The sequence below is a fragment of the Danio rerio genome, chromosome 11 (genome assembly GCF_049306965.1).
Source record: "Danio rerio strain Tuebingen ecotype United States chromosome 11, GRCz12tu, whole genome shotgun sequence".
In the NCBI taxonomy this organism is placed as follows: Eukaryota; Metazoa; Chordata; class Actinopteri; order Cypriniformes; family Danionidae; genus Danio; species Danio rerio.
The window spans coordinates 30774000-30788208 of NC_133186.1; the positions used below are offsets into that span (position 1 = coordinate 30774000).

Genomic DNA, 14209 nt, shown 5'->3' on the forward strand with positions numbered 1-14209 from the left:
AGCTGAAAAGAAAATTAATCAATGAATAAATAAATAAATAAATACAAATATATTAAAATATGCTTTCCTTAAATAAAATAATGATGAAATAAATAATGAAATTAATATATATATATATATATATATATATATATATATATATATATATATATATATATATATATATATATATATATATATATATATATTTTTTAAAAATACATTAAATAAAAAGATCATTTAATAAAAAGAAATAAAAGAATGAATGAATTAATACCCCATGTTAGTAGGTAAGTAAATAAAGCAACAAATAAAATAAAATTATTTAAAAATAGATTTTTTAATGAACGAACAAACGAACGACAAAATGAGGAAGTGAATGAGCGAGTGGGCAAACTAATGAACGAACGAAAGAACTAATGAATGAACAGACGTACTGACAAATGGATAGAAGAACCAATGATCAAATGAACGAACAAACAGATGGACGGACAGACCAAAGGGCGGACAGACGAAAGAACAAACGGACGGACAGACGGAAATACGGATGGATGGACTGACTGACTGGCATAAAAAGAAAAATCAATAAATAAGTATAATAAATAAAGAATTTAAACCATGGAAACAGCATTAATCAATCAAACAATCAATCAATCAATCAATCAATCAATCAATCAATCAATCAATCAATCAATCAATCAAGCAACGATTTAATCAGATACATTAAAATAATAAATTTATTAAAATAAATAAATAATTACAAATATCTTAAAATGCAGTATTTGTAAAAATACAGTAAATAAAAAGATAAGTAATAAAAAGAAATGAAAGAATGAATGAATACCACATCTTAGTAGGTAAGCAAAAAAAGCAACAAATAAAATAAAACTATATAAAAATAGATTTTTGAATTAAAAATGAATGAATGGATGAATAAGCGAGTGAACGAACGATTGAGCAATTGAACAAACAAATGAATGAACAAACAAACATACAATTGGAAGGACGGACGGACGAATGAACGAACGAACGAACGAACAAAACGAATGAATGAACGAACAAACAGACGGAAGAACGGATGGATGGACTGACTGGCAAAGTGTATTAAATAAGGAATTTAAACTATGGAAACAACATCAATCAATCAATCAATCAATCAATCAATCAATCAATCAATCAATCAATCAATCAATCAATCAATCAATCAATCAATCAATTTATTCAGATACATTAAAATAATACTGTAGAATATTTCCCTCAGACTGTTGCATCAGATACACTTAGCACTGCATAAAGATGCTATATCAAATTACTCTCAGACTTCTAAAACTCATAAACAAAGACTAATGCACCGTGTTGTTTTGTATTACAATAGTCACGCACATCACTGAATGACTGTAAACTGAACATGCACGCTGGCTCTGAAATCACTTTGCAGATTACGCATCTTATGAAAGCCAAGTATAACTTTTTGTTAAAAGGTATGGGAACATTTCAAATAGAGAAAGAAAGCAATCAAAGTCATTTGTGAAATTGCCTGCCCTATGATTGGCAAATTCAAACTAAAAGATCTAGGGCAATGCTCAGCGTCGTTCAGCCCACAGCACCGGTGAATGGCAAATACTTGACACAGTTTCTGCTTTGTGTTTATGTTCCACTAGCGACAGCCTTTCTCCACTACAGTGCATTTGGGTATTAAGATTCCCGGCTGGTAAATCACTTGACAGGGAATTAAGTTTCCACTTCAACACACAACCTCCAGATATGTGTATTAAATTCAGTAGGCCTAATGCCTGTAGCATTAATGTTTGCACAGTGCTCAGCTTGTACCCCTTTTACTCTCATTCCCTCCTTTTCCTACCCTCCACAAGAAGGAAAGAGAGGAATCCAGTGTAGATATATGTTATATATAATCTGCTTGTCTGTTCAGATTGTTAGAAACTTCAAAGGGATAGTTCATCCAAAAAAAAAAAAAAAAAAAAAATGCTGCTCATTTACACTCCCTGGGGACTTTCAAGATATACAGTAGGGAACTTTTTTCCTCAGTAGAACATTAATGAAGATTTTTAGATGAAACTGTGACTCTTGGTGATTCGTAAAATGCAAGTCAATGGCTACTGGCACTTTGAGAGTAAAAAACATGAATTAAAAACAAAACCAAAATAAAACCCATATGCTGACAATACACTGAAGCGATGATGCGTGGCTCATGAATGAATCAATCGTTTGAACCAGTTCACCAAAATGACTAAATCATCTGCAACTGAACAATTTGTGCCTCAAGTTTCTCACTCAAAACTGACTTTTGGATGCACCTGATAGTCCAGATATGTGATTATATGATGCCAATTTCAGCCAACTCATTCAATGCTCCAGTTACTCCAACATTGACTGAACTGAGGAAACAGACTTGAATCGAAGAACTGATGAGCCGGTGATATGTGCATGTGTGAACTGAGCACTCAAATGAAGGGTCGGTGTTATTGTTTTATATTCTATTTGTTTTATATTGCATTCACGTGGGTTGTGTGAAAAAAAAAAGTGCATTTACAAAGACAAGTTTATTCACATTAAATAAATTAGACAAACTGCATCAATAATCTATTGTAACATAAATAATAATTTCATAGCTGTAAGTGAAGGGTTTGTATGCATAGTTGTTTTTTATGTATATGTGACTCTGGACTATAAAACATGTACATGCTTTGCTATGATTGGATGTTGAGATACAACCATTTAAAAAACAAAACAATATTTTGAGAAAATAACCTTTACATTTGTACAAATTAAGTTTTTTTTTACTTTGGCTTTTTCATCAGGGTCTAAAATTAGCACTCACCAATTGCCAAATGAGAGTTAAAATAAATGTTGGCAAGGTGGCGAGAATATTTCATATCACAAATATCGCTAAGCAAAGAAACATGCTATCTACCTTAGATGCTGAAAAGCTAATTAATGTTTTGATGACCTCTAGACTGGATTACTGTAATGAATTGAATATGAAAGGTTGGTAATCATCAGTTTGGAGGGGGGAAAAATAAATAAATTAAAAATACTAGTATGAGAAACATAAGAAATCGATTGAACATTCGCAATCAATTGAAGTTCTCCAAAAACAAAGTCAAGTTGATTGACTAGATCACAGGTGTCAAACTCAGTTCCAAAAGGGCCGCAGCTCTGCACAGTTTAGTTCCAACCCTAATTAAACACACCTGATCAAACTAATTGAGTCCTTCAGGCTTGTTTGAAACCTACAGGTAAGTGTGTTGGAGCAGGGTTGGAACTAAACTGTGCAGGGCTTCGGCCCTCCAGGAATTGAGTTTGACACCCCTGGACTAGATTAATCAATCATTTATCCAAAAACATGAAAAATATTACCTCTGTAACAAATTTACTTCGGACTGTTTCCTTTAGACAAAATTGCTCTGGAGGTTTAAATATGTTCTCAAGACTCTTAAGACTTGTAAACAAAGACTGATGCACCATGTTGTTTTACATTACAATAGTCACTTACATCACTAAATAACTGTAAACTGAATATGCACAATGGCTCTGAAATCATGTTGCAGATTACAACATTAAGTCATTTTGTTATTTTAAGGTATGGAAACATTTTAAACAGAGAAAGGAAGCAATAATCAAACTTTGCTGCAATCAAAGTAAATTACCGGCCCCACCAAAGATTCTAGGACAATGCTCAGTGTCATTCCGCCCAAATTAGTTCTGTCATCATTAACAGGTTTGTAAAATAAGACACATACACACAAATAAGTTCTGAGCAGTGATTGGCTATCTTTCTAGATTCTGTTCTTTTACTTTTACCTGAGCAATAGTGTTTTTTTTTTTATTCTCTATGATTAAAGGCTAGTTGTGTAGCTCTGCAATAACACTTTCCAAAACACTAACTGGCAATAAGTTTTTATGTTCCTCTGTGTCAAGTTTCTTCATGGGTGTTTTGTTTTTCCTGAATGCTACCTTAATGTACAAGTCACTAAACTGGCTCATTCAGAGGCCGGAACCGGTGTCCATGCAACAAATTTAATCATAAGGTAAATACAAAAAAAATTCCATGTGGAGCTCCTTCATGGGACTCAACACTTGTAAACACTCGCCCCATCATGCTTATGTCTCTCATCACGGCCCACACTTGTCACCGCTACCAAGTTGACCAATCACAGACCTTGCACTATGTGTCATTGCGACGTTACATTTTTTAATAGGTGCACGTCAGCATGGGTGTCAGCCATGAGAAGGCTGCATTGGACTGTACACTCTCAGATATAAAGTTACAAAATCTGTCACTGGGATGGTACCTTTTTAAAAGGTACATTTTTGTTCCTAACATGTTCTTAAAGGTATAAATTAATACCTAAAAAGTACAAATGTGTACCTTACAGTAACTTAAAGGTACAAAAGTGTACCCTAAAGGTACCAATGTCCACCAATATGGTTCAAAAATGTACCTATTGAAAAGGTACCACCCAAAGGACAAATGTTGTACCTTTATTTCTCAGTGTGTGTGTGTGTGTGTGGGCTGGACGCAGAAGTAAAAATCAGCCTTTTATTGTGTTTAACTGTTTATTCTTTTATTACTTTTATTTATTCTGTGTATCCCTACACCTGGGCTCACTCCACCAAAAACATGCAGGTAACAAATTGACAGTTCTCTGTGTTTTAGTGAATGAATGTGTCTTTCAGTGATGATGGATCTAAGAGAGACTGTCTTGAATTTGATGCTGCGACAAATATGATGGCCTTTTCATTTTCTTGCTTTTCCTACACACACACACACACACACACACACGCACACACGCACACACGCACACACGCACACACACACACACACACACACACACACACACACACACACAGGGCCAGACAGAATCTGTAGACATCTTTTGGCTGTTTCTGCTGAGAATTTTGATTTTAGATCCACTTAATTGGTAAACAGGGCGACGCAGTGGCACAGTGGGTAGCACGTTTGCCTCACAGCAAGAAGGTCGCTGGTTCGAGCCTTGGCTGGGTCAGCTGGCATTTCTGAGTGGAGTCTGCATGTTTTCCCCGTGTTCATATGGGTTTCCCCCGGGTGCTCTGTTTTGCCCCACGGTCCAAAGACATGTGAAACAGGTGAATTGGGTGTGCGAAAATTGATCGTAGTGTATGAGTGTGTGTGTGAATGAGTGTGTAAGGATGTGATAGGTAAGTAAAACATATGCTGGATAAGTTGGCGGTTCATTACACTGTGGCGAACCCAGATAAATAAAAGGACTAAGCCGAAAAGAAAATTAATGAATAAATGAATGAATAATTGGTAAACAAAGTCTCTCATATATTAACTTTACTAAAAGACAGAAAATGTTACTTTACAAACTGTGCTGTAAATAAATCATATTAACATTTTACCACAAAAATATTAGTGAAATGAATTTAAAAACGGGATAAATATAAATTTACACACATTTACACAAGTAAATACATAGACTAAATGATGAGCTAAAAATCTAAAAGATTCCATGTAGACCGAGTCATCGGCCATTGCTAGGTGTGGTAAAAAGTTACTTTAAGGTCCTGGTTTTAACTGAAAATCCATTATAATGTTTTACTGAAGACAAAAACTCACCTTCATCTTGGATGTCCATAGAATAAGTAAATGAACAACAAATTCTCTTAAAAATCCATCCACAGTCCACACAAGTGGCAAAACGTCACTGCATTAAACAAGCCCTTTCCTTGAACCGAAGCCCTTTCTCTGGCCTTTTCTTTTATGTATGTGTTTTCGTCTGACATTGACTTGATCCCCGCATTTATGCCCACGCACTCTGCCGGGTAAATAAACATAATGTAACATAGGCGAATTAAGCTCAAGTCCTTGAGAAGTCTTGTTTCCTGCTAGCAATGTCACAAGAATTCAGTGACAGCGGAGAGTCTAGCGCTTGTTTTTGCGGCTAATGTGCTCTAAAGTACACACTTTATCTCTGCCTCTGAGAGAGGTTAACAGCATATCCCACACTGTGGCTTTTACTTGCATTATCTGACTATTTGCGCCTGCGGCCACGGGGAAGAGCAGACAAAAGCGGATGCATAGTAGAAACCTCATGCTAATAGCTAAGGCTCCAGACAGCAGCTAATGGCTAATATTAGTGGCCGTGTGAGATAACAAAACAATGCATCGACTGCTGAGGCTTTTAGAAAGGACAATGCAATAACTCACGCTATGGCTGAATAGAGGCTAGTTCAATTGCAGTGTACTGAGGATCTATAGGCCTCGCTTTTACTTAGTCAAACAAAGTCACACAAGGGAGTTTCCTGAGCAAGTGCAATGCAACATGAACGCCACAGTTTATCACATACCTGTTTACCATGTAAATACACTATATCAAGGCTGAATAAACTCTCCAGGGGGGCTGGAACTGTAAGGAGTGTAACAGAACTTGCTTTGGATTAAGCATTCAGTGAACGAGCAAGCTATGATAAGTGATGTTAGTTATTATTTTTTCTACTTTTGCCTGGTCAGACTAGAAGAAACATTATCATGCTAATTAAATGAGAACAATAAAAAAATGATACATGTATTTATTTAAATTAATAATGAATGTAAAATATGAATTAAAATTACGTTTGAGAATTTGCATAATTTGAAATTCATGACTCATTTGCTATTAAAAAAGTATGACCAACATTCAATTAATTCATTCAGTTGTTTTGTTTGTTTAAAAAATTATATTACACTCACCAAGGTGGCATTAAGTAATGCCTGTCAACATTGGGATGTAAAAATAAGGGATACACCAAAAAATAAATAAATAAATAAATAGTATTAATATTAATAACAACAATAATAATAATAATAATAATAATAATGATACAAATTCCTAAAATTATTAAATATATTCATCTAGAGCTATTTTATTGTAAATAAACAATTGAAACGGTCAGTAATATGTTTTATCATCATCACTATTATTATTTACAAAGGACATAATAAAATAGTATACGTTAGAAAAGACAGCAAATAAATTAGCAAACAGTTTAGCCTACTCAAAGAGCAGCGGATGAATCTCTCATTTAAATTTTTTAGCACATTTGACAGTCGCGTACATGAACTAACTATTTTGAGGATTGCATAGGAGGGGCAACGGCACCTGTAATAGAAAGTAAGGCAACCCCGTGGTTTTAAGTGTTTTCATGCCTAAACAAAATGAAAACACAGAACATTTTCACATTTAAAGATGTAGTGGCATCCCCTGGTAGTTTGACGAAATGGCTTGCATATAGAGAGGATTGGCTCTTTAATTACCTGTTACCACTGAGTGGTATGGTACAGTACAGTTCAAGTTTCCACTGTTAAAAGGTTCCTAAAAGTGAACAGTACCGTACCACTTTTTAAGTCCCCCTTTGCAAAGGGTACCTAGCACAGCAAAAGGGTACCAAAAGGCGAAGCTAGATGCGCAGATACATGCTATTGGTTTACAGAGAAACATCACTCGCTCGTGCAACAAGCCAGAATGAAAACAAAGGAACCGCCATGTTTTAAATACACAGCCAAGACATTACACTGTAATAATGTCTGCATATAATAATGAGCCATGGCCAACCTGAGCTCAAACATTGTTGTCGTCTTGATGAACAGCCACAAAGTACAGAAGAAGATCAGAATCTACTCTGTGCCCGGTAGTTTTTTTAAAAGGCCATCTAAAGCACGAGCCTTGTGCTCGCCGTACGTTTAAATTTGAAATAACAAACTTCTTGAGCTGATGATAATAACGTGCGCATGATTATTGAAGTGCTTCTGACATTTGATCCTGTCAGAAATGCACAAGCAGGAGACTAACGTGTGAAAAAACAAAGGAGAAGCCTGAAAAAACAATGGTGCAAATGACGCGTCTGCAACCTAAAACATGAACAAACTGCCATGTTTAACTAGGATCATTGCCTTTTGTGAACTCGGAAAGACGGAATGACTTTCTAACAGAAGCTACATGTGCTGGTGAAGATTAAAGATACAGTACAGATTAGAGGTTTGCACTGATGGGGCTGTTTGTTGCATGTTGTTTTTGAACCCAAATAAGGACTAAATGTATGCTGTGTGTAGTTTTTCTTTAATTGGAAACATATCAGAGACTGTAAGGGCCTGTATGGGTTTATATAAGTTGCATTTATTTATTTATTTTATATAATTGCAGACGTTACAGTAGGCTATTTTGCACTGTCATTGATCCGCAGTTGAAATCAAATTCTCAATAATCAAAAATAATCAAATCAAGTACTATACCTTACTGTACCACTTAGTGGAAACAGGCCATAACGTTTATTGTCACCCTTCATAGAAAGATTGAAAATACAGGAAAAATACAGGAATAAACCTTTACGGGATAATAGTGGGAAATAATTGTAAAATACGGGAGAATCCCAGGAAAAACAGGAGGCTTGATAGGTATGCATTTAGTTGATCAGGGAAATAATAAAAATCATAATAATAAAAAAAAACTTAATTAATATACAATTAATTGATGGCAAAGATAAATTGTCAGTGTTCATTGACATAATATTTAAGATCTGAGTCTAATATAATGATTTAGTGGTGTCAAAGTCGCGCAGTGAAAAAAGCAAGAAAGCAAGAAAGTCGCTAGTTCGAGCCCCTGCTGGGTCAGTTGGCATTTCTGTGTGGAGTTTGCATGTTTAGCTCGTGTTGATGTAGATATCCTCCGGGTGCTCCGGTTTCCCCCACAGTCCAAAGACATGCGCTACAGATGAATTGAACAAGCTCCATTGGTCGTAGTGTATGTGTGAAAGAGTGTGTGTGGGTGTTTCCCATTGTTGGGTTGCAGCTGGAAGGGCATCTGCTGTGTAAAACATATGCTGAATAAGTTGGTGGTTCATTCCGCTGTGGCAACCCTGATTAATAAAGGGCCAAAGCCGAAAATAAAAAACATGAATAAATAAAGATTGAGTGCTCAACAATGCTATTATATACTATTTTTTTTAAAAAGATTATGTTCATTTTTATTGGTTAAAACTAGTAAAAAAAAAAAAATAAAAAATAAAAAAAAAAATATATATATATATATATATATATATATATATATATATATATATATATATATATATATATATATATATATATATATATATATATATATATATATATATATATATTGGAATGACAAAAGTTAACTTTAAAAACAAAATATTTCTAAAATAAAGATTATTTTTTTATTTTATTTATAACATAGCTGAATTTCTAAAATATACAAATAAACAGTTTTATAATCATACAGGAGTCAGGACACTCCAGATGAATATAAATGCTGGCAAAAAAAAAAGACTATCCTTATCATGTCAGACCTCCTGTAGTACCTGCATGTCTCCAGCACGTGGTGCTATAAATCCTCTGCTGTAATCTGGGTTACATCAGAACAAGAGCAAGAGAAAGAGAGTGTGTAGCTGCCTCTGCAAATAGTGCACAGAACTCCTATTCATAGCCATGCTAATCACTAAGGTAACGGTCACACAACATGCTCAGCTCATTCCAGCCTGCTTCTTCACAAACACGGCCTCTTCAATTATTCATACTGTAATGCAGCTCTCTTGAACAACACAGCGTTTGTGCTGCTGCTGCTGATGCTCCACTAGATGTATGTGCTTATGAACATGCTTCTGAACAAATGGGTTACACTTATTAAACAAGCTTTAATTTGCCAATATTGATTATTTGCTATTATGAAAAAGCAATGTATTTTCAAAGCATCGGTTAACTTTTGTGAGTTTTAGTGCATTAACATTCAAATATGAGTGAAATTTAGATATTTTACTTAAACATTTTACTTTTTTTTGGGCGACATGGTGACTCAGTGGTTAGCACTGTCACCTCACAGCAAGAAGGTTGCTGGTTTGAGTCCCGGCTGGTCCAGTTGGCATTTCTGCGTGGAGTTTGCATGTTCTCCCTGTGTTTGAGTTTCCTTGGGGTGCTCCAGTTTCCCCCACAGTCCAAAGACATGCGCTATAGGTGAATTGAATAAATTAAATTGGCAGTAGTGTATGTGTGTAAATGACAGTGTGTGGGTGTTTCCCAGTACTTGGTTGCAGCTGGAAGGGCATCCGCTGTGTAAAAATATATGCTAGATAAATAGGTGGTTCATTCCACTGTGGTGACCCCTTATGAATAAAGAGACTAATTCTAAGAAAACTAATAATTCTAAGAGTGCTCCGTGGTTTAGCATGATTATCAAAATTTAAAGGCGGTGTTGTAATTCTATAAATAAACTGAAATGCCACACCTGAAATTTTACCTGAGCATATCATGAAAATAGTGTGTTTAGTGTCTCGGAGTGGCTCATTTTGCAATAATTGTCACAATATATACAGTATATATACATACAGTATGTACATATATATATGTATTTAATATATATACACATACAGAATATATATACATTAGGGATGCCACTGTTCTCAATATAATATGGAACCATACGGTAACCCCTCGACAGTTCAATATGTGCTTGTGCGTTTTATATCTCCCCGAATTGACTAAGTGTGCCTCTAAATCCATCCGCGAGTAAATATCCAATCACTATGCTCTAAAGTTAGGGAGCGCTTGACCATCATTTGACACTTTAACATTGCGAGCGGCGGTGAAGTGAGGCTGATGCAACAGTAAGAGAAAGTGCCGGCGTCATTCAAATCTGCGGTGTGAGGACATTTCGGTTTTTCCGCTAAGTATAATGCCAATAAAAGAAAAAACATTGAACAAAAACTAACTGTGTGCAAGCATTGTTTTACACGTATAACCATGACCCAGCAATATGTCTGAAGGCAGGATAGCAGAAGGTAATAAAGTCCTCCAAAAGTCCTCCAGCAACAATTCCTCACTGAATCTTTCAACCAAACATACCAACTGGTTCTGAGAGACACATAAAAATAACAAAGGCAGTGCGGGTGTTTATTGCTAAAGATTTGCATGTGGGCTTTTGTCATTTTATAAAAGCACTAGATCCGTGTTACAGACTACAGTCTCGCATTTTTTCAGCCACAAGATAATTAAGATGGTTTATTTATGTTTACTTAAATACAAAAATGTTTATTTGAAATGGCCAATTTATCTTTATTAACTTTACGTGTATGTTTATTTTCAAAGTGTAGGATTTTGTGTGTTCCTCAGTTTGCTACCAGCAGCAGGGGCACCTGCAGGATTTTATTCCAAGGTAAGCACAAATCCAGCACCGCCCCGTCCCCTTCCGATGGCTGTTATTTCAGTATTCAAACATTAAATAACGAATGCATCAAGTGAAATAAAAACGAATATTTTTTTACAATTTAGAAATTGTATTTTTAAGATTTTATTTTTGTTATTTTTAGTATTTTATTGTCTTCATAATTAAAGCTACAGACAAATTCCTGCTTGACATTTTAGAAAATATTTTGCGTAGCTAGCCAGTATGTATTAAAGATCACAGAGAATAAAACAAACACTGAAACATGTTACATGGCCCCATAAATGTCCAATTTATATTTATCTGAATCTTAAAAAAATGTAAAAATTGCTCATTTTATTTTCATAAAACATTTTATTATTATTATTATCATTATTATTATTATTTGAGTAAAAACAATACCGACATTTAAGAATCCATATTTATTTTATTCATCAATTTGACTTGCTTATTTGTGCATATATAGGCTATAATTTAAATCATACAACAGTACCTTGGGCAGCTACTGTGCCACTAAAGCTTTCGAACAAAATTCTATAAAAAAGTAAAGAAAGATTTAACTTTCTCCGGTGATGGCCGACTACAACACGCCGTAACCGTCCTTCAGGTATAGCACCAGCATTACATTACAAAACAAGTGACTGAAGTGCAGTTATTTCCTCTCTGTTCAAAGAGTCTGCAAGTTCTTGTTTCATGGCATGTAGCTATAGGATTGTGTAGACATTGTTGATGTTAAGCGTGTCTGTATTCGATGCGCAGCAGGAATAAAAGTCTTTCAGCAGCGCATGTATCTGTTGGTAAGGTTCTCTCCCGAATCGGAGCGAGTTTCATGCTACCAAACGCAGCGCTGCGTGCAAACTCGAATAAAATAATAGGCTATTTTATTAATTTAAGATTTTTGACGACGGGCTTGCAATTTTTATTATACATGGTTATATTTTAATAAATAAAATATGCTCGTAAGAATGTAGTGAGCCAGTGATTCTCTGCCAGAGACTGCTGTTTAAAACTCTTATCAAAACTGTACGGTTTAGACCTGTATCATTCTTTTAATGTGTGTGTGTGTGTGGGTGTGTTTATTAAATGTAGTGTAGTTCACTTGAGGATGTCTGATAACTAGCACGCTTCGCTGAGCCAGCTGTGGTAGCTTGGCAACATAGTCGCGACGTCAACATAGAATCTGTCGGCACAGTTCAGCACGTCTCCGTGCAGAGAATTCCAGGCCGAGAACGGTTTGTAAACGTGACGCGCCGTTTCAGGCTCAGTGGAAAAACAACCGTAATTGTAGCAAAGTGTTCTCAGAACGATTTGGCACGATAGTGGAAAAGCAGGCAGCTGTAGTGTATACTGTTTAATAATCAATTTAAATGATGTCACAAATAAAAAAAAAAAAGCGGCATTAATTCCCGCCCTCTCACGGTAGGTACATAGTTTCATTTAACTAAATAACATTGAATACAAACAAAATAAACCTTCATGTAAAGTTTAACCTAATATTTGTCTCAAAGTGCGCAAAGGTTTTAAAAAAATTCTTAAAACCCGTCCCTCCAATGCGCAATCGAGATGATACCTTACATTAAACTGCGGTCCATTAATCATTTGAGCAGAGAATTGCTTATTACTGGTAATGTCTTATCACACAATGAGCAGGAAAAGGCCCATTGTTTCTTTCCACCAGGGATAATCAATTGTCCTTATATTAATTTCTCTCTAATGTGTCTTCAATAATTGCCTTGTATCTACGGCTGCAGTCACAATGCTCATTTTAGTCGATACAAATTAGATATCAAACATGTTTGACGTGATGTTGATGGGCCAGCTTTGACTGGGTGTTGTCTGGGGAAAAACAGTTTCTGAAGTCCCTTTTAGGGAGATGCTGGGCTGTCACACGTCCAACTCCCACACAACCCGAAATAGTTCTGCATGAATGCGTTGCTCATGTCTCACGCCTTAGTAAAGAAAGTAATTACACAGCAGCCAACGTTGAGTCTATCCAAGCAGGATATATTGCACAATAATACAGTAAGTGCTGAAATAAGCCGAAATAGTATGTAGTGCACTGCCCTTGAAGTGTTTTTGGCAGTTCTTAGATGCATAATGTTAAAAAAAGAAATGAAAAAACTTTTAAAGTAAAAAATATATATCAAAATGAACAAATAATAATAAAACAGAACAGTACAGTACAAGGAAAAATATAAATACTAAACATTTAAAGAAAAACAAAACAGAAAGAGCAGAATAGACAAAAAAAACAGAAAACAAAAATAAAAGGAAATCCCAAAATGAAACCTTACAAAAGTAAAAACAGAAAAGTACAAAGCAAAAACAAACAAAATTGGAGAAGAATAAATCAAAGGAACAAAAGGGAAAATTATAAAACAAAAGAAACATCTTTGGTTACGTATGTAATCATAGTTCCCAGAGAGGGAATGAGACACTGCGTCCAAGCAGAACACTAGGGGGAACACCAAGCGTTCTGCTTGGACGCAGTGTTGAAGTTCCCTCGAAGGGGGAACTTCTTGGGTTACGTATGTAACCAGAGTTCCTCGAGAGGGAACACTATTTTTAAGCAAAACAAATATTTATACAGCAGCCAATGTCAAGTCTATCCAAGCAGGCAACTTTGCACAATAATTCAATACATGCCAAAATACTGTAAGCTAAAATAGCATATAATTAAGTTTTTTTGGCACACAGTATTTTGATAATCAATATTATAAATGAAAGAAAATAACTCTTGGAATAAAAAAAACAAAAAAACAAAGGGTTCCACGATGGTGCAGTGGGTAGCATGATCACCTCACAGCAAGAAGGTCGCTGGTTCGAGCCCCGGCTGGGTTAGTTGACATTTCTGTGTGGAGTTTGCATGTTCTCCCCATGGGTTTCCTCCAGGTGCTCCGGTTTGCCCACAAGTCCAAAAACACGTGCTATAGGTGAATTGGGTAAGCTATTTTTTTGTAGTGTATTTGTGTGAATGGGATTGGATGGGTGTTTCCCGTTGGTGGGTTGCTCCTGGA

At 35.5% G+C, this 14209-nt stretch overlaps 1 protein-coding gene across 4 annotated transcripts in view; it reads right to left on the reverse strand.

Moving 5' to 3' along the window:
- Positions 1 to 14209, reverse strand: part of igsf21a (immunoglobin superfamily, member 21a) — a 425352-nt gene that overhangs the window by 42186 nt on the left and 368957 nt on the right.